The 13,049-nt window shown below is 35.4% G+C and overlaps 1 long non-coding RNA gene across 1 annotated transcript; it reads left to right on the top strand.

Moving 5' to 3' along the window:
- The first annotated feature begins 11,619 nt into the window (after positions 1-11,619).
- On the top strand, positions 11,620-12,825 carry LOC112017379 (uncharacterized). The gene is made up of 2 exons (XR_002883470.2): positions 11,620-11,716; positions 12,724-12,825. It is a non-coding gene; the product is annotated as an uncharacterized LOC112017379 (long non-coding RNA).
- The last annotated feature ends 224 nt before the right edge of the window (positions 12,826-13,049 follow it).

Below are 13,049 nucleotides of genomic sequence, written 5' to 3'. Positions count from 1 at the left end.
TTGTATTTTTCACTTACATTGTATGCAAGTTTTTATATTGTCTATAATTAACATTTTCTCTGTGTGGTAAAGTTTTTGGATGCAGGAATGGGGAAGAAACGTCGATTGCCGCTTGTACACGTTGGCGAAGGACCCTCACGTTCACAACAAAGGGGGGAGGAGAACTTGGAAGCCGCCTATATTGCACCGCAAGCAAGAGCGAATGCTCGTGATGCTGTTACAGCACCCCTAGGTAGTTTACACGTTGATTGTTAATGTAACATTTGATATTTACTACTGGATGCATAATTTTTCTGTTGTTGGCTGCAGGAATGCAAAGGGAATTTCCATTGACGGTTGTTGAAATTGGTGGGGGATCGTCTCGTTCACGAGAGAGCGTGCAGGAGGAGCTAAGGGATGCCCTTGCGGCTGACCAAGCAATAGGGGATGCAAGTGATGATGATGAGACCCAACCCCCTTCTCCAGGTAGTTGACATGTCTTGAAATGTAACATTTGAGAATAAATACGACATGGAGCTTTCAATCAATCTTTTAAGTGTGGTCATTTCGTCCACTTCTCTTCATAGAATTAGGCGTCAAGTGTCCGAAAATGATATAAATTTAGCACTTTTGCATTTTCAAAATAATACTCTTGAAGGACACCTATGATACCATGTGATTGTGACAAACTGAATACAAGAATTACATTGAATACACGTAAAATTTATCGTATTAACTTAAAAAGATCGTAGAAATTAGAAGACTGAATTGAACTTATGACAAACTTAGATAATGTAATTTGTAATTTAACCTAACAATTGTATGTAATGAAAGTAGGCTTTAAATTCTAGATTTGTGTGAGCTACTTGAAACTTTAATAGAGTTTCATCTGTGGAAAATGTAGTAGTATTTGGCCTAAGGATAGCATGTAATGCATTTAATTTGTACGGTATGACAAATTTAGAACCATATTTTCATAACATTGTTTTGAGATGTTGTAGCCATAGAAGAACTGAAAAAGATGTCTATGTGTGAAGTCTTAGGCTAATTTAGAAATAATATGAAAAAACAATAAATATTAAAATAACTTCCGTGTATCTACGGACATTTTGAATTTTTAGTTAGGAAATTTTACTCAATTATTACCATTGTTCATTTATGTCAAAAACTTTATCATAATTGAATAATTTATAGATGCATCTATAAATAACTCATATGAGTAATTTCAATTTTTATTAACTAACTATAGAGAATCTATTCTCCCACATTCTCAGAAAAAGAAAAAAAAAAAAAGATACTATTCTCCCTTTCTCTTATTAGCCTGATTTTAAAATCAGTATAATTAACTGCTTTGAAACATGCTTTTTATTATGTTCTTGAGATAACAATGCAAGGCTGCCCATTGCTTCTTTTAAATTCATGAAAATATGAACGACTTAATTCACTTATTGTCCTGAGTAATAAGTAAATTAAGAAAACAAATGGGAAAAAAAAAAAAGTAAAGCTAAAAAGCAAGTATAATAATGCTATGATTGACGAACATCACTATCATGTTAAGAGTGTGCACTTGAGCTATATATAGTAACTTCTGTCTAATTGTGAACTTTGAAATTTCATTCCTAATGGCGGTTTACTATATGCAGAAAATTTGGTTCAACAAATCCAAGAAACCAGTAATGTGCGTGCAGAAGATTTGGGTCAAGAAACCCTCGGATCCAGTAATGGGACTAAAAAGCGTGGGGAAACGCTAATGCGAAAAATATGGACACTTCCACCGGATAAGAAAATTGAGTTGCCGTTAAATGCAGCCGGCCAACCGCTTTGGGAGAGTGGACAGACATTCTTAAGGTGGTTGGGCACTTTTTGCCTTTGCCCTGCCTACTACCCACTTATGCCTTTGAGTTGGACGCCTGTCCCTCCTAACCACAAAAAAGATGCTTGGATAGAGATTCAGGTATTAGCATACTTTGTTTGTCTTTATCATTGAAATATTTGTGAGTTAGTTGATCCATATATATATGCCCTAATATGCTCAATGCACTATGAAACATGCCGAATTCCACCCAATCAACTCATTTAAGTTGAATATAAAAATCATTTGGTCATGAATTGAGTGTTAACCTATTTAATTTTTAGTTCTATTAATCATAGTCTGTCAAGTTGTAACTGAACGGTTTTAGACCCTTTAAAACAACCAGATTAACCTAGTTAATTAGCCAAGTGATTAACTTAGTCAATTTAAGCAATTCTAGGTTATCACAAACATACAATCATATCAAAAGTATAAAGCAGCGGAAATATAAAAGACACAATGATATGATCACTCAGGAAACCACATGGTAAAAACCTGGGGAGGATTTGACCTAGCTATCCTCAAGGTAAACCTGAATCCACTATGAAAGAATCGAAGTTCATACAAAAGGACTTACAAGCTCCTCACTTGACTTCCTAATGCTACCCACTAGTAGAACTTACTGACACGACCACGTGTAAACTCCGAATCCACGGACTCCTTTTTTCTTGGATTCTCCAATCAGCTACAAGCACCCACACTTGTTATTCTTTAAACTTCAATGGTAGCAACCAAGTTGATCATCAAGATGTTGATACTATCTCTACCTTGAAAACCCTAAGTTTTGTGTAAAGGAAAGCTCCTCTAGATCTCACAAGAGATTTACACAAAACAGAAAAGTATGGGTAACAATACAACTAGAGCAACTCTAAAAACGTGGCTAGGGTTTTTCTTTATATACCTAGGGTAAAAACAGAAAACCCAAAACATTTAATGAGTTAGGGCTGAGCTGAAAAATTCTACAGAAAAACATTCTGCCTGAGATTCGATCGATCGAGTCTTTCATTCGATCGATCGAGCCAGGCCGAAATGCACCAATGCATCTGCAGCCTCTCGATTCCAACTTTACATGAAAAACCCAACTTTGAGCAAGCCTAAACAAGACTAAACAACCTGTTTTGATCATGGTTTGATAACAATACAAATTAAAGTTTTAAATACAGAAATTCCTAAATCTTTAGAACCTAACAAACTCCTCCTTTGGCAATCCGTGACAAAACACAAACACAAAACTCAAAGTTTACAAGTAAAAAGCCCTTTACAAAAATAATACTCATAAAGACTAAAATTCAATCCTAACTACTATTCATCAGTTGCAAATGTAGACAGCAGCTCAATTGAATCAACCTGTATATTCCTGAAATACTCAACAAACGCATAAACGCATGTGTGACAGAAAATAGTAAATAAACAGGTATAACTTCTTGTATGATTCACACAACACATAATAAAGACATATATCAATGAATAACTCAAAAATATAAATCAATAAACAGTGAATCCAAAGAAACAAGAATCAATAATAGAAATCATGTATATCAATCAATGTTACTCCCTCTAACATGAATATCCCCAAAAATGATATACAAGGTGAAGCGCCTAAATACAATCTAACAACTCCACTAGCTCCTCAAAACAAAAAAACTCTCCCTAACTAAAAAACTCCTCTACAAACTCTACTCCCCCTTTTTGTGACGGAATGCCAAAGGGCAATCACAATCCATCATCAAAAGGAGGTGGTGAGGGTGGACGAAGATGCGCCAGATCAACTCGTAACACACGGATCTTGTCAAATAGGTCCACCAAAAGCTAACCATGAGCTGCCTGAATGGTCATGACAGTCTCCAAAGTACGATGGATATCAAAGTCATCCGATGGAGGTGGAGGAACAGCAGCAGCAGCAACAGCATCATCAGGATTAGGAACATCCTCACTAACAGGACCTGTAGAAGAAAATGAAAGAGGAGTGGACCCAGAAAGCTCAGACCTAGGATGTTTAGAGCCAGCTCGAAGGTGAGCATCCCTTTGTCTAAGAAAAGACGCACATATAGGACCAATGATGTGCACAGGCTCCAAGGAAGGGAAATCATCTAAACCTAGATAAAGAAGAATTCGATGGATAAAAATAGGATGAACAAGGGCATGAGAAGGAACAAATGGGGAAAACTGATAGGAGCATCAGTAACTAGAGCATACAAAAATACACACCTCTCGAGAGGAATGGTGTGAAGATGAGAAATGGGCCAAAAACAATGACACGCTATCCTAAAGAAAAGATAGTGCAGCTCAGAAAGCTCAGTAGTGGTGATCCTAGGATCAGAACCCCACTGGATAGAAGACCTAGTGATGTAAGACATGACATCACTCAAAACTGGAGACTTATCATAAGGGTAGACAGAGTGCTGGACCAAGGGTACCCCTAGAGCATCAGCCACTACCTTAGGAGTAATGGTGTACTCTACCCCTCGTATCCAACTCTTTACTAAAGTGTTGGAATCATAGACACGGATCGAGATGTTCGAGAAGAACTCTCGAATCAAGGTAGCAGGTGGAGGAGGATCAGAAATATCCACTAAGGGTAACCAGCCCCTACGCTATAAGTTTGCTCTAATGGCAGGGTCTAACTCATCTAAAATGATAGACCGCTCAGACCATATCTTACGCCTAAGATTCAGCTTCTCAAAGATTTCCTGATTTTTCTCACTTGGAAATTTCTCTTGGTCAAAAGATGGAGGGGAAGGAGTAGGTGAGGGGACAGACCTACAAGCCCTAGTCTTCCTAGGCATGATGCTAAGGAAAGGACAGAGACACAAGAGAAAACCAAAAGAGAAAAAAAAAAAAAAACCAAGGGCAGACTGCAAGTTAGCACAAAAAAAATATAGAGCAAAAATCTATATGATGCATGAATAGTTACAATGTCATGATGCATGTACTAATGCAGTAAACAAAGATCAATTTTAAGTTTAATTGCACAAAATTGGCTTGAGCATGGAGTTTCTAACAAAAACCCCAAAAATTTGAAAACCACTTGAAAATTTTTGAAGCAAATTGATGAATTGAGCATTACAGAACACAACACACAGATCATAATGCCTAATTTCATCAAAACAACAAACCAATTTCATCAATTTCAAACTAATTGAACAAAATCCTCAATTTAGAACTAATATAAACCCTAAAAATTTTAATTTTTCACAATACCCAAAATTGATCAAATTAAACCATCAAGATCATGTTTATAGCATGTCCCCACAAAAACCCATTGATCAATTGCACAAAATTGGGCTTGAATCAACAAAAATCCCAAAAAGAAAAAGGTTCAAAAATTTTAGGATAAATGCATGAAAAATGTAAATAAACTCAAAAAGGAAGGGCAAAAGGGACTTACCGACTTGAGGAAAGAGATTCTTTGCAAAAAATCTGGAGGAAAACGACAAAAAATGGACTGTGGAGCCTTGCCTAATCGGAGAGAGAAGAAAAGTTTGAAAAACCTTTTTGAAAAAGTGTTTGAATCAGTCAAGAACAGTGTTTTAAAAAACCTGATTCGTGACTTTCGATTGATCGAAAATCACATTCGATCGATCGAATCACTCCGAAAATTTTAAAGAGATTTTAAGTACTTTCGATCGATCGAAAAACAGAATGGATCGATCGAAATAGGCAGTGGCTCACAGTATTTTGAGAAAAATTACAGTTTTGAAAAACTCAAACCAATTTTTGAAAAAATAACTCCTCAAAGCATTGAAATCAATGAAACAAAATGCATGAGTATGAGATGAAATGGAATGCTTTTTCAAAAACCCAAATTTTAATCCCAGTTTGTCCAAAGAAAGTTTCAGCCAATTCTTCCTTTAAATTCTCAAGCAAAAAAAAAAAAAAATGTTTTACATAATACTCAAGGTATTTTTAAACTTGATTGGTCAGACCAAAAACACACACAATAACATGTACAGTGTTTAGCAAAGAGTAACTCGTGTAGTGTGTGCAAACTAGCAAAAGCTTGAGATACATGTAAGGTGATATGTGAATAGAAATCAATCACAAAGTCTACAAAATTCATCACATAGAATTTAAAAGAGACTATCACCTAAAGAATTACATCATATAACTCCCACATCTCCTAGAACATAAGCTTGCAATCATGTAAGTTTCTTGAATTTAGCCTCTTAATTATGTGAATTGGCATCAAGCCTAATAGTACACACTAGTTTTAATTAAGTGAATTGGCATCAAGCCTAATAATACACACCAAGTTTAAGCATTAAACAATTAAACTGAGGCTACACCTTATGTTCTTTTTGTGCATGTGCTATACTTTCTTGAGCACAAAATCTTATGATATGCATTAAGGTGTTCATGATTGGCTAGTGAACATTAGTGAGATGGTTATTTATACATTTATCAAAAGGATCAAGTCCGACAGTCAAATAACATGTGACTTCAAGATTAAGACAGAGTGATAAACACCATAAACATATTTCCCACACAACATGCACTACAAAGGTTCAACTAGTAAAGTGCAACAAATAAGCTCATCAAAGCTAAACAAAGTACACAAGACATGTTCTGTGTAAATAAATTGACCAACCTTGTCTTCAAAAACCAAGAAAAATAATGTCAAACATATTTTTGCTTTTTCATTTTTTTTTTTTTATTCGAAGAGAAAACAAATAAATCCTAGAATGAAATGCATGAATGTAATGCAATGCAAGTCCTAGAAAAAAAAACACAAATACCAAAGAACAATGGTCACAGAGGAATGAGCAATGAAGCATAAGGACCATGTCAGAAAGACTCAATTAGATCGAGTCTTTTACATCCAAAATCTTTTAGATGCACCACGAGCATTGGAGTTCTTTTTCACATTCGAGTGATTTCTAACTCCAGGATTGGAATAAAGGTTTAATGCATTTACCAATTCACCAATGAGTGCTATAGGATCTTGTGCTTGAGGCACAGGCACCTTTGGTTTGTTTGCTCTCTTAGCAGCTTGAAGCTTATAACAGTTAGGACAAATGTGTCCAGACTTTCCACAAAAATGACAAACCTAAGCAGGTTTACCATGCATCTTGTCCTTAGAAAGGGTAAAAACCTTATGTTTAGACTCTTCTAGATTAACCCTAATCTTCCTAGAGGGTGAAACTTCTACAAATTTGACAACCTCACTCACAGGGGGTTTAATTGTTTCACTCACAACCTCACTCACGGAAGGTTTAGAAGAAGAAGAAGGAACAAAGTTCATGGAATGTGGTGCAGAATCAGAGATGCTTTCAACATATCCTAAACCAGATTTATCAGAATGATACTTTTGAACATTCAACATTTGATCAAGTTTAAAACTAGTAGATCTAGCAACAGATAAATCATGTTCCAAAGTTTTAACTTTATCAAGCAAAAACATGTTCTCAGATTTTACATTGTTCAAAAGATCATTAGCATCAAACAATTTTACAAGCAAGTTCTTCTTTTCAAGCTCAAGAGATTCAATTTTCTTCAGGCCAAGTTCAACATTCATAACATCTTTTGCAGCAATTTTGCAAAGTTTATTATAGGCCTCTTGAAGATCTGCATCCTTAGAGAGTTCCCCATCAGAAGGGTTTTCTTCAACAGATATGCTTTCATTGACTACAGCAGTAGCAGTGAAAGCAATGAAGTTTCCATCCTCGTCACATCCAGACTCATCATCAGAAACCTTATTATCATTAAGGATTACAACCATAACTTTACCTTTAGACCTCAAGAATGTAGGACATTCAGATTTAACATGACCATACCCTTGATAGCCAAAACACTGAGCACCCAATGAATTGTTTGAAAATTGACCAACTTTTTCTCTAGGTTTTTCAAAGTTATTAACCTTAATGGGATCAGTCTTCCTAAAGTTTCTAGGTTCAGCAGTGTTTGTACCTCTTGCCTTTCTGTTGTTATTCCTAAGAAAGTTTCTAAAGTTCTTGGTAAGGTACGCAATCTCTGTAGCAGAGAGCTCATCATCAAATCTACCAACATCAACATCATCAACAGACTTAAGAGCCATTGATTTGGATTTGTTTACTTTGGGTAGGTTAGACTCATAGGACTGAAGAAATTCTACAAGCTCATCAATAGGAATGGAGTCCACATCCTTGCTCTCAATAATGACAGTCACTTTGGGTCTAAAGTCCTCAGTTAAAAATCTAAGTATCTTCTTAACAATTTTAGGTTGATCATAGATTTTACCCAAATTAAAAGCAAAATTAACAATATCATTCAATTTAACATAGAATTTATCAAAAGATTTATCATCAGACATTCTAATGCTTTCAAATCTAGAAGTCAATTGCTGCAGTTTATTGATCTTAACTGCCTTTGTGTTTTCATGCACAGTTTGGAGGATTTTCCAAGCAGTGTGAGCAACCTCAACATTAGAGATTCTCTTAAATTCCTCCATAGAAACAGCGTTAAAGATGGCATTCATAGCTTTGCTATTGAAGCCTGCTACTTCTTTTTCAGAAGTTTGCCACTCACTGACAAGAGTAGTGGGCTTCTATCATCCGTATTCAACGGAATTCCAAACCCTCTCATCAATAGATTTCAAAAATGCTTTCATCCTTACTTTCCAATAAGCATTGTTATTCTCATTAAAGTGAGGAGGAACAATAAGAGAGTGTCCATACTCTATAACAACAAGGGTCAAGGATCAGCTCAGAGATCAAAAAATCTCAAACAAGAGAGCTACCCGCTCTGATACCACTTAAACGGTTTTAGACCCCTTAAAACAACCAGATTAACCTAGTTAATTAGCCAAGTGATTAACTTAGTCAATTTAAGCAATTCTAGGTTATCACAAACATACAATCATATCAAAAGTATAAAACAGTGGAAATATAAAAGACACAGTGATATGATCACCCAGGAAACCACACGATAAAAACCTGAAGAAGATTTGACCTGGCTATCCTCAAGGTAAACCTGAATCCACTATGAAAGAATCGAAGTTCATACAAAAGGACTTACAAGCTCCCCGCTTGACTTCCTAATGCTACCCACTAGTAGAACTTACTGACACGACCACGTACAAGCTCCGAATCCACAGACTCCTTTCTTGGATTCTCCAATTAGCTACAAGCACCCACGCTTGTTATTCTTTAAGCTTCAATGGTAGCAACCGAGTTGATCATCAAGATGTTGATACTATCTCTACCTTGAAAACCCTAAAATTTGTGTAAAGGAAAGCTCCTCTAGATCTCACAAGAGATTTACATAAAATAGAAAAGTATGAGCAACAATACAACTGGAGTAACTCTAAAAACGTGGCTAGGGTTTTTCTTTATATACCTAAGGTAAAAACAGAAAACCCAAAACGTTTAATGAGTTAGGGCTGAGCTGGAAAATTCTACAGAAAAACATTTTGCCCGAGATTCGATCGATCGAGTCTTTCATTCGATCGATCGAGCCAGGCCGAAATGCACCAATGCATCTACAGCCTCTCGATTCCAACTTTACATGAAAGACCCAACTTTGAGCAGTCGAAACAAGACTAAACAACCTGTTTTGATCATGGTTTGCCAACAATACAAATTAGAGTTCTAAATACACAAATTCCTAAATCTTTAGAACCTAACAGTAACACGTCTTTTTATTTTTCCATTGTAACACAATTTACAGAAAAAAAATAATATAATTTATAGAAAAAAAAATAATACAATTTACAAAATATAAAGTGGAACATTAAAAGTGAAACAAAGTTGGATATATATATTTGAATTTTTTACTTTTTTAATATTCGATATATATACATTTCATAGCCTCATACTTCATTTATACTTAAGGTGAATGATTCAACAAGATAAGTGGGCATTTGAATTGTCATAGCGTTAAAGGTATCATATACTTTTCCTAGCAACAATTCCATTAAGATTCTCGTACAATGTTTTCGCCCAAAAAAAATTATCTTACAATGTGAAAAAAAAAAATTTTCTATTCATTTTGTTTTTCTTTTCCTTACGTCTAATTTAAGAATGAAGAGAAGAGACAGGAGCAAATATTGGGAAGGAAAACCATCATTTGTTTTAGAGTGAAATGTCATGGGAGACATAAAAGTGAAAGTGAAGGAGAAAGAACATAGATGATTTTTTTGTCAATGAAAAAAAGATGCTTGTCATCATTTATTTGATTCAAGCCACTCAACTTTCTAAAATGAGATAGTTTATAGATTGTTACTTGATAGGTAAAAATAATAATATCAATGGTGGGTTTAAATATTGTGAATTTATCTATTGTGAAAAATATTGTTACTTGCTAATTTAGCTATTGTGAAAAATATTGTGAAATTTTTTGTTTACACACATTGCTCTTCAAAAATGGGCCATTGTCTATAGTAGTTCGGCACCAACCACAAAATCAGATTGTGGTTGTTGCCAATTTGTGCTTGTGTATAATTATTGCCATGCATGTTCACGGTTTGGACCAATGTGGAAAATCCATGTGAAAAACAAGCATGATTGGTCTTACTCTGATGGTGACACATGCAATAGAAGATGGCTTCTTTGACTTAGCATAAATCAATTATGAAGTATAAGACTCAACTTTATATAAGAACAAAGAATTCATACCAATGAGATTTATGTCACAGAGCACCTTCTAGTGGATATCATTAGGAAATAGGTAGGAGAAGTCTTTAGGTTTTTGTTTAATTAAATGAGAGTTAACCATCCAATTCATTTTGCTTAGAAATTCAGACTTGTTCAATCTATAGCTATATTACGCTACTTTTAATTGTTATGTACAACCGAATGTGTGCTAAATGGCATGTTCAGTAGGGTGGACTATTGCACTATGCTAACTCATTTTTTGCATTTCAGAAAAAGTGGATCATTAACCCAGAAATTCTCCACCCAGCTAATCAAATGACGTGGGCAATGCACCTACTAAGGGAACTGAGGAGGAACCTACATACCAAGTTGAAAAAGAAATGCTACCCAAAAGATGCGTCCAAAGAAAAAGTCCTTGCAAAAATACCAGGATGGGCTGACGTGCAGCAGTATGCGGATCTAGTTGACTATTGGTTTCATCCAAATACGCAGGTTCAGATATTTTCTTGCACTATTATCTTTTATTTATAATATACATATGATGGGGTATTTGAATTTGATAAGTCCTCTCAGATTAGTGGGCTGAAAAATCTCCGGATGCACTTGATCTTGAGTAATGAATCCTGGAAAACCAAAGAAAGTCAGAGAAGACCGGTGGAAGCCGGCCTTTAATTCTCCGATGGTAAAGTTAGTAGATTTAAGAAAAAAGAGCCCTCAAGACTTCCTTAACTTCTTATCTCAAATTTTTTCAAAAAGAAAAAATCCCCCTCACCTCTGTGCAGAAAGACCTTTATATAGCGGTAGGAATCGGTTATTTCTCCTAATCGTCGTAGAGTTTGGAGGATTCATAAGATAACCTCCTTAACCGTCATAAGGGTCATCTCTTCGGGACTTGTGTTGAACTTCAAGCAATATGACTTTTCAACATGACTCTTGGTTGAGGGTGAGATGAGTGTAACTCCCAAGTGAACCTACCTCGTCCATTAAGGATGGACGAGGTTCACTGCCTACTCATCCTTCACTGGACGAGTCAATGGAGGAAGGAGAAAAATGGTAAAGGACGAACGTATCAGCTGTTTCCTTTTTACTCTGCGTATTGCTATGGACGACCAAATGAACGAATGATTGACTTGGTGATTTTCTTGCACCATCAGAATTTACCGAGTACAGTTTATGTAACTAATTTCTTCATTTTAATTTGTTGGCAGGAATGTGTTTGTAGACATTAGTTAATAAGAACAAGAGAAGTTGTACGTTTCAGAAGGACATAGCGAGGTCAGGGCCTATAAGTTTTGCCCAAATTGCAGACAATATGGTAAGAAATGCATTATACAACAACTAGCCAGGGTTTTAATATTCTACTATTTTAGATTCAAATGTAATAAATGTAAAGAGTTTGATGAAATTAATTTACTGATGAATCTGAGGATACTGTACAAAGTTAGTATGTAATGTTTACTATTGCTTGCGTCATTAGTATAAATTCGTTATAAAAACTAATGTCAGAGGAGCATGTGAGGTTACATGTTGTTGCAGAGGAGAGCACAGTGTTGAGGTAAGGAAGACCACAATCATATCCATGTTCATGACTGTTAATAAACATTTCTTGTGATGTTTCCTATTCTTGATTAGCGATTTCATTAATATTATGTTTGCCACTTTGTTAGGACGACATTGGTTTGGTATATAGCAATTGCTTGTTCTGTGAATTTCCTTTTCTGTGTTACCTTATATGTGGAAAACTAAATAGGTTGAAAGCGGACAGCTCCAATACAGTTGGCATGCATATGCACATAGGGTAGGGGCACTTATGGGAAGAAATGATTGTTTTGTGGAGATAGTTTTGTGTACAATATGCTTTAGCTTTATAAGGACAACCAAAAAAAAAAAAAAAGTTGAAGAGCCATAAATTTTTGATAAGTTTAAATAATTTTTTTTTTTTTTTTGATAAGTAAGAGCCATAAATTGATAGGAACATTTCATTTTTCTTCATTTTTTTATTCATAGTTTTGACGTTGTGACAGCAAAGACAAGTGAGAGAGAGGAAATGTTTGTAAGTTGTGTGAAGGAAATTGAGTTAGGGTAGTAGCTAGCCAATATATAGAACTTTGGGACCAAAAACCAGTTGATACTAAGCATTCACATAAAGAAAACAACTCACATGTCTTTTTGAACGTAATCATCTACGGCTTTAAATTTGTTATACATTATATTGCATGTTATGTCCCAAATTTCATTTGCTATGTTTTGGTTGTCAATTGCCGCTTCATATCAAGAACATAAATTTTCGTTATTGTAATGAGACTGTTGAGTATGATGTAGGCAAAAGAAAGTGGGCAAGCAGTGGAGCGTGCAGTTATTTTCACGAAAGTATACTCCAAGAAAGATGGGACTCTTGTTAGTACTGACGTGAAAGATAAGATTGTAAGCCTTATCGTACCCTATTTCTTTCGTATTTTTTGCGTGAATTGTTTGTAGTGAGTAATATGTTATTTTGGTTCTTGTATGAAAACAGAAGAAAATGGCTGAAATTTTAAACAATGGGGGCTCACTACAAGGAGAGCGTCACCAAGGAATTCTATGGTCAAAAACTGATGCGTTTGCACAAGTGATGGGGAAAGAACATTGTGGACATGTACGAGGGGTCG

This window comes from Quercus suber, unplaced genomic scaffold, assembly GCF_002906115.3.
Source record: "Quercus suber isolate HL8 unplaced genomic scaffold, Cork oak 2.0 scaffold_125, whole genome shotgun sequence".
In the NCBI taxonomy this organism is placed as follows: Eukaryota; Viridiplantae; Streptophyta; class Magnoliopsida; order Fagales; family Fagaceae; genus Quercus; species Quercus suber.
Note: the sequence above shows the minus strand (reverse complement) of the source record. Positions and strands in the feature narration are given on the sequence as shown.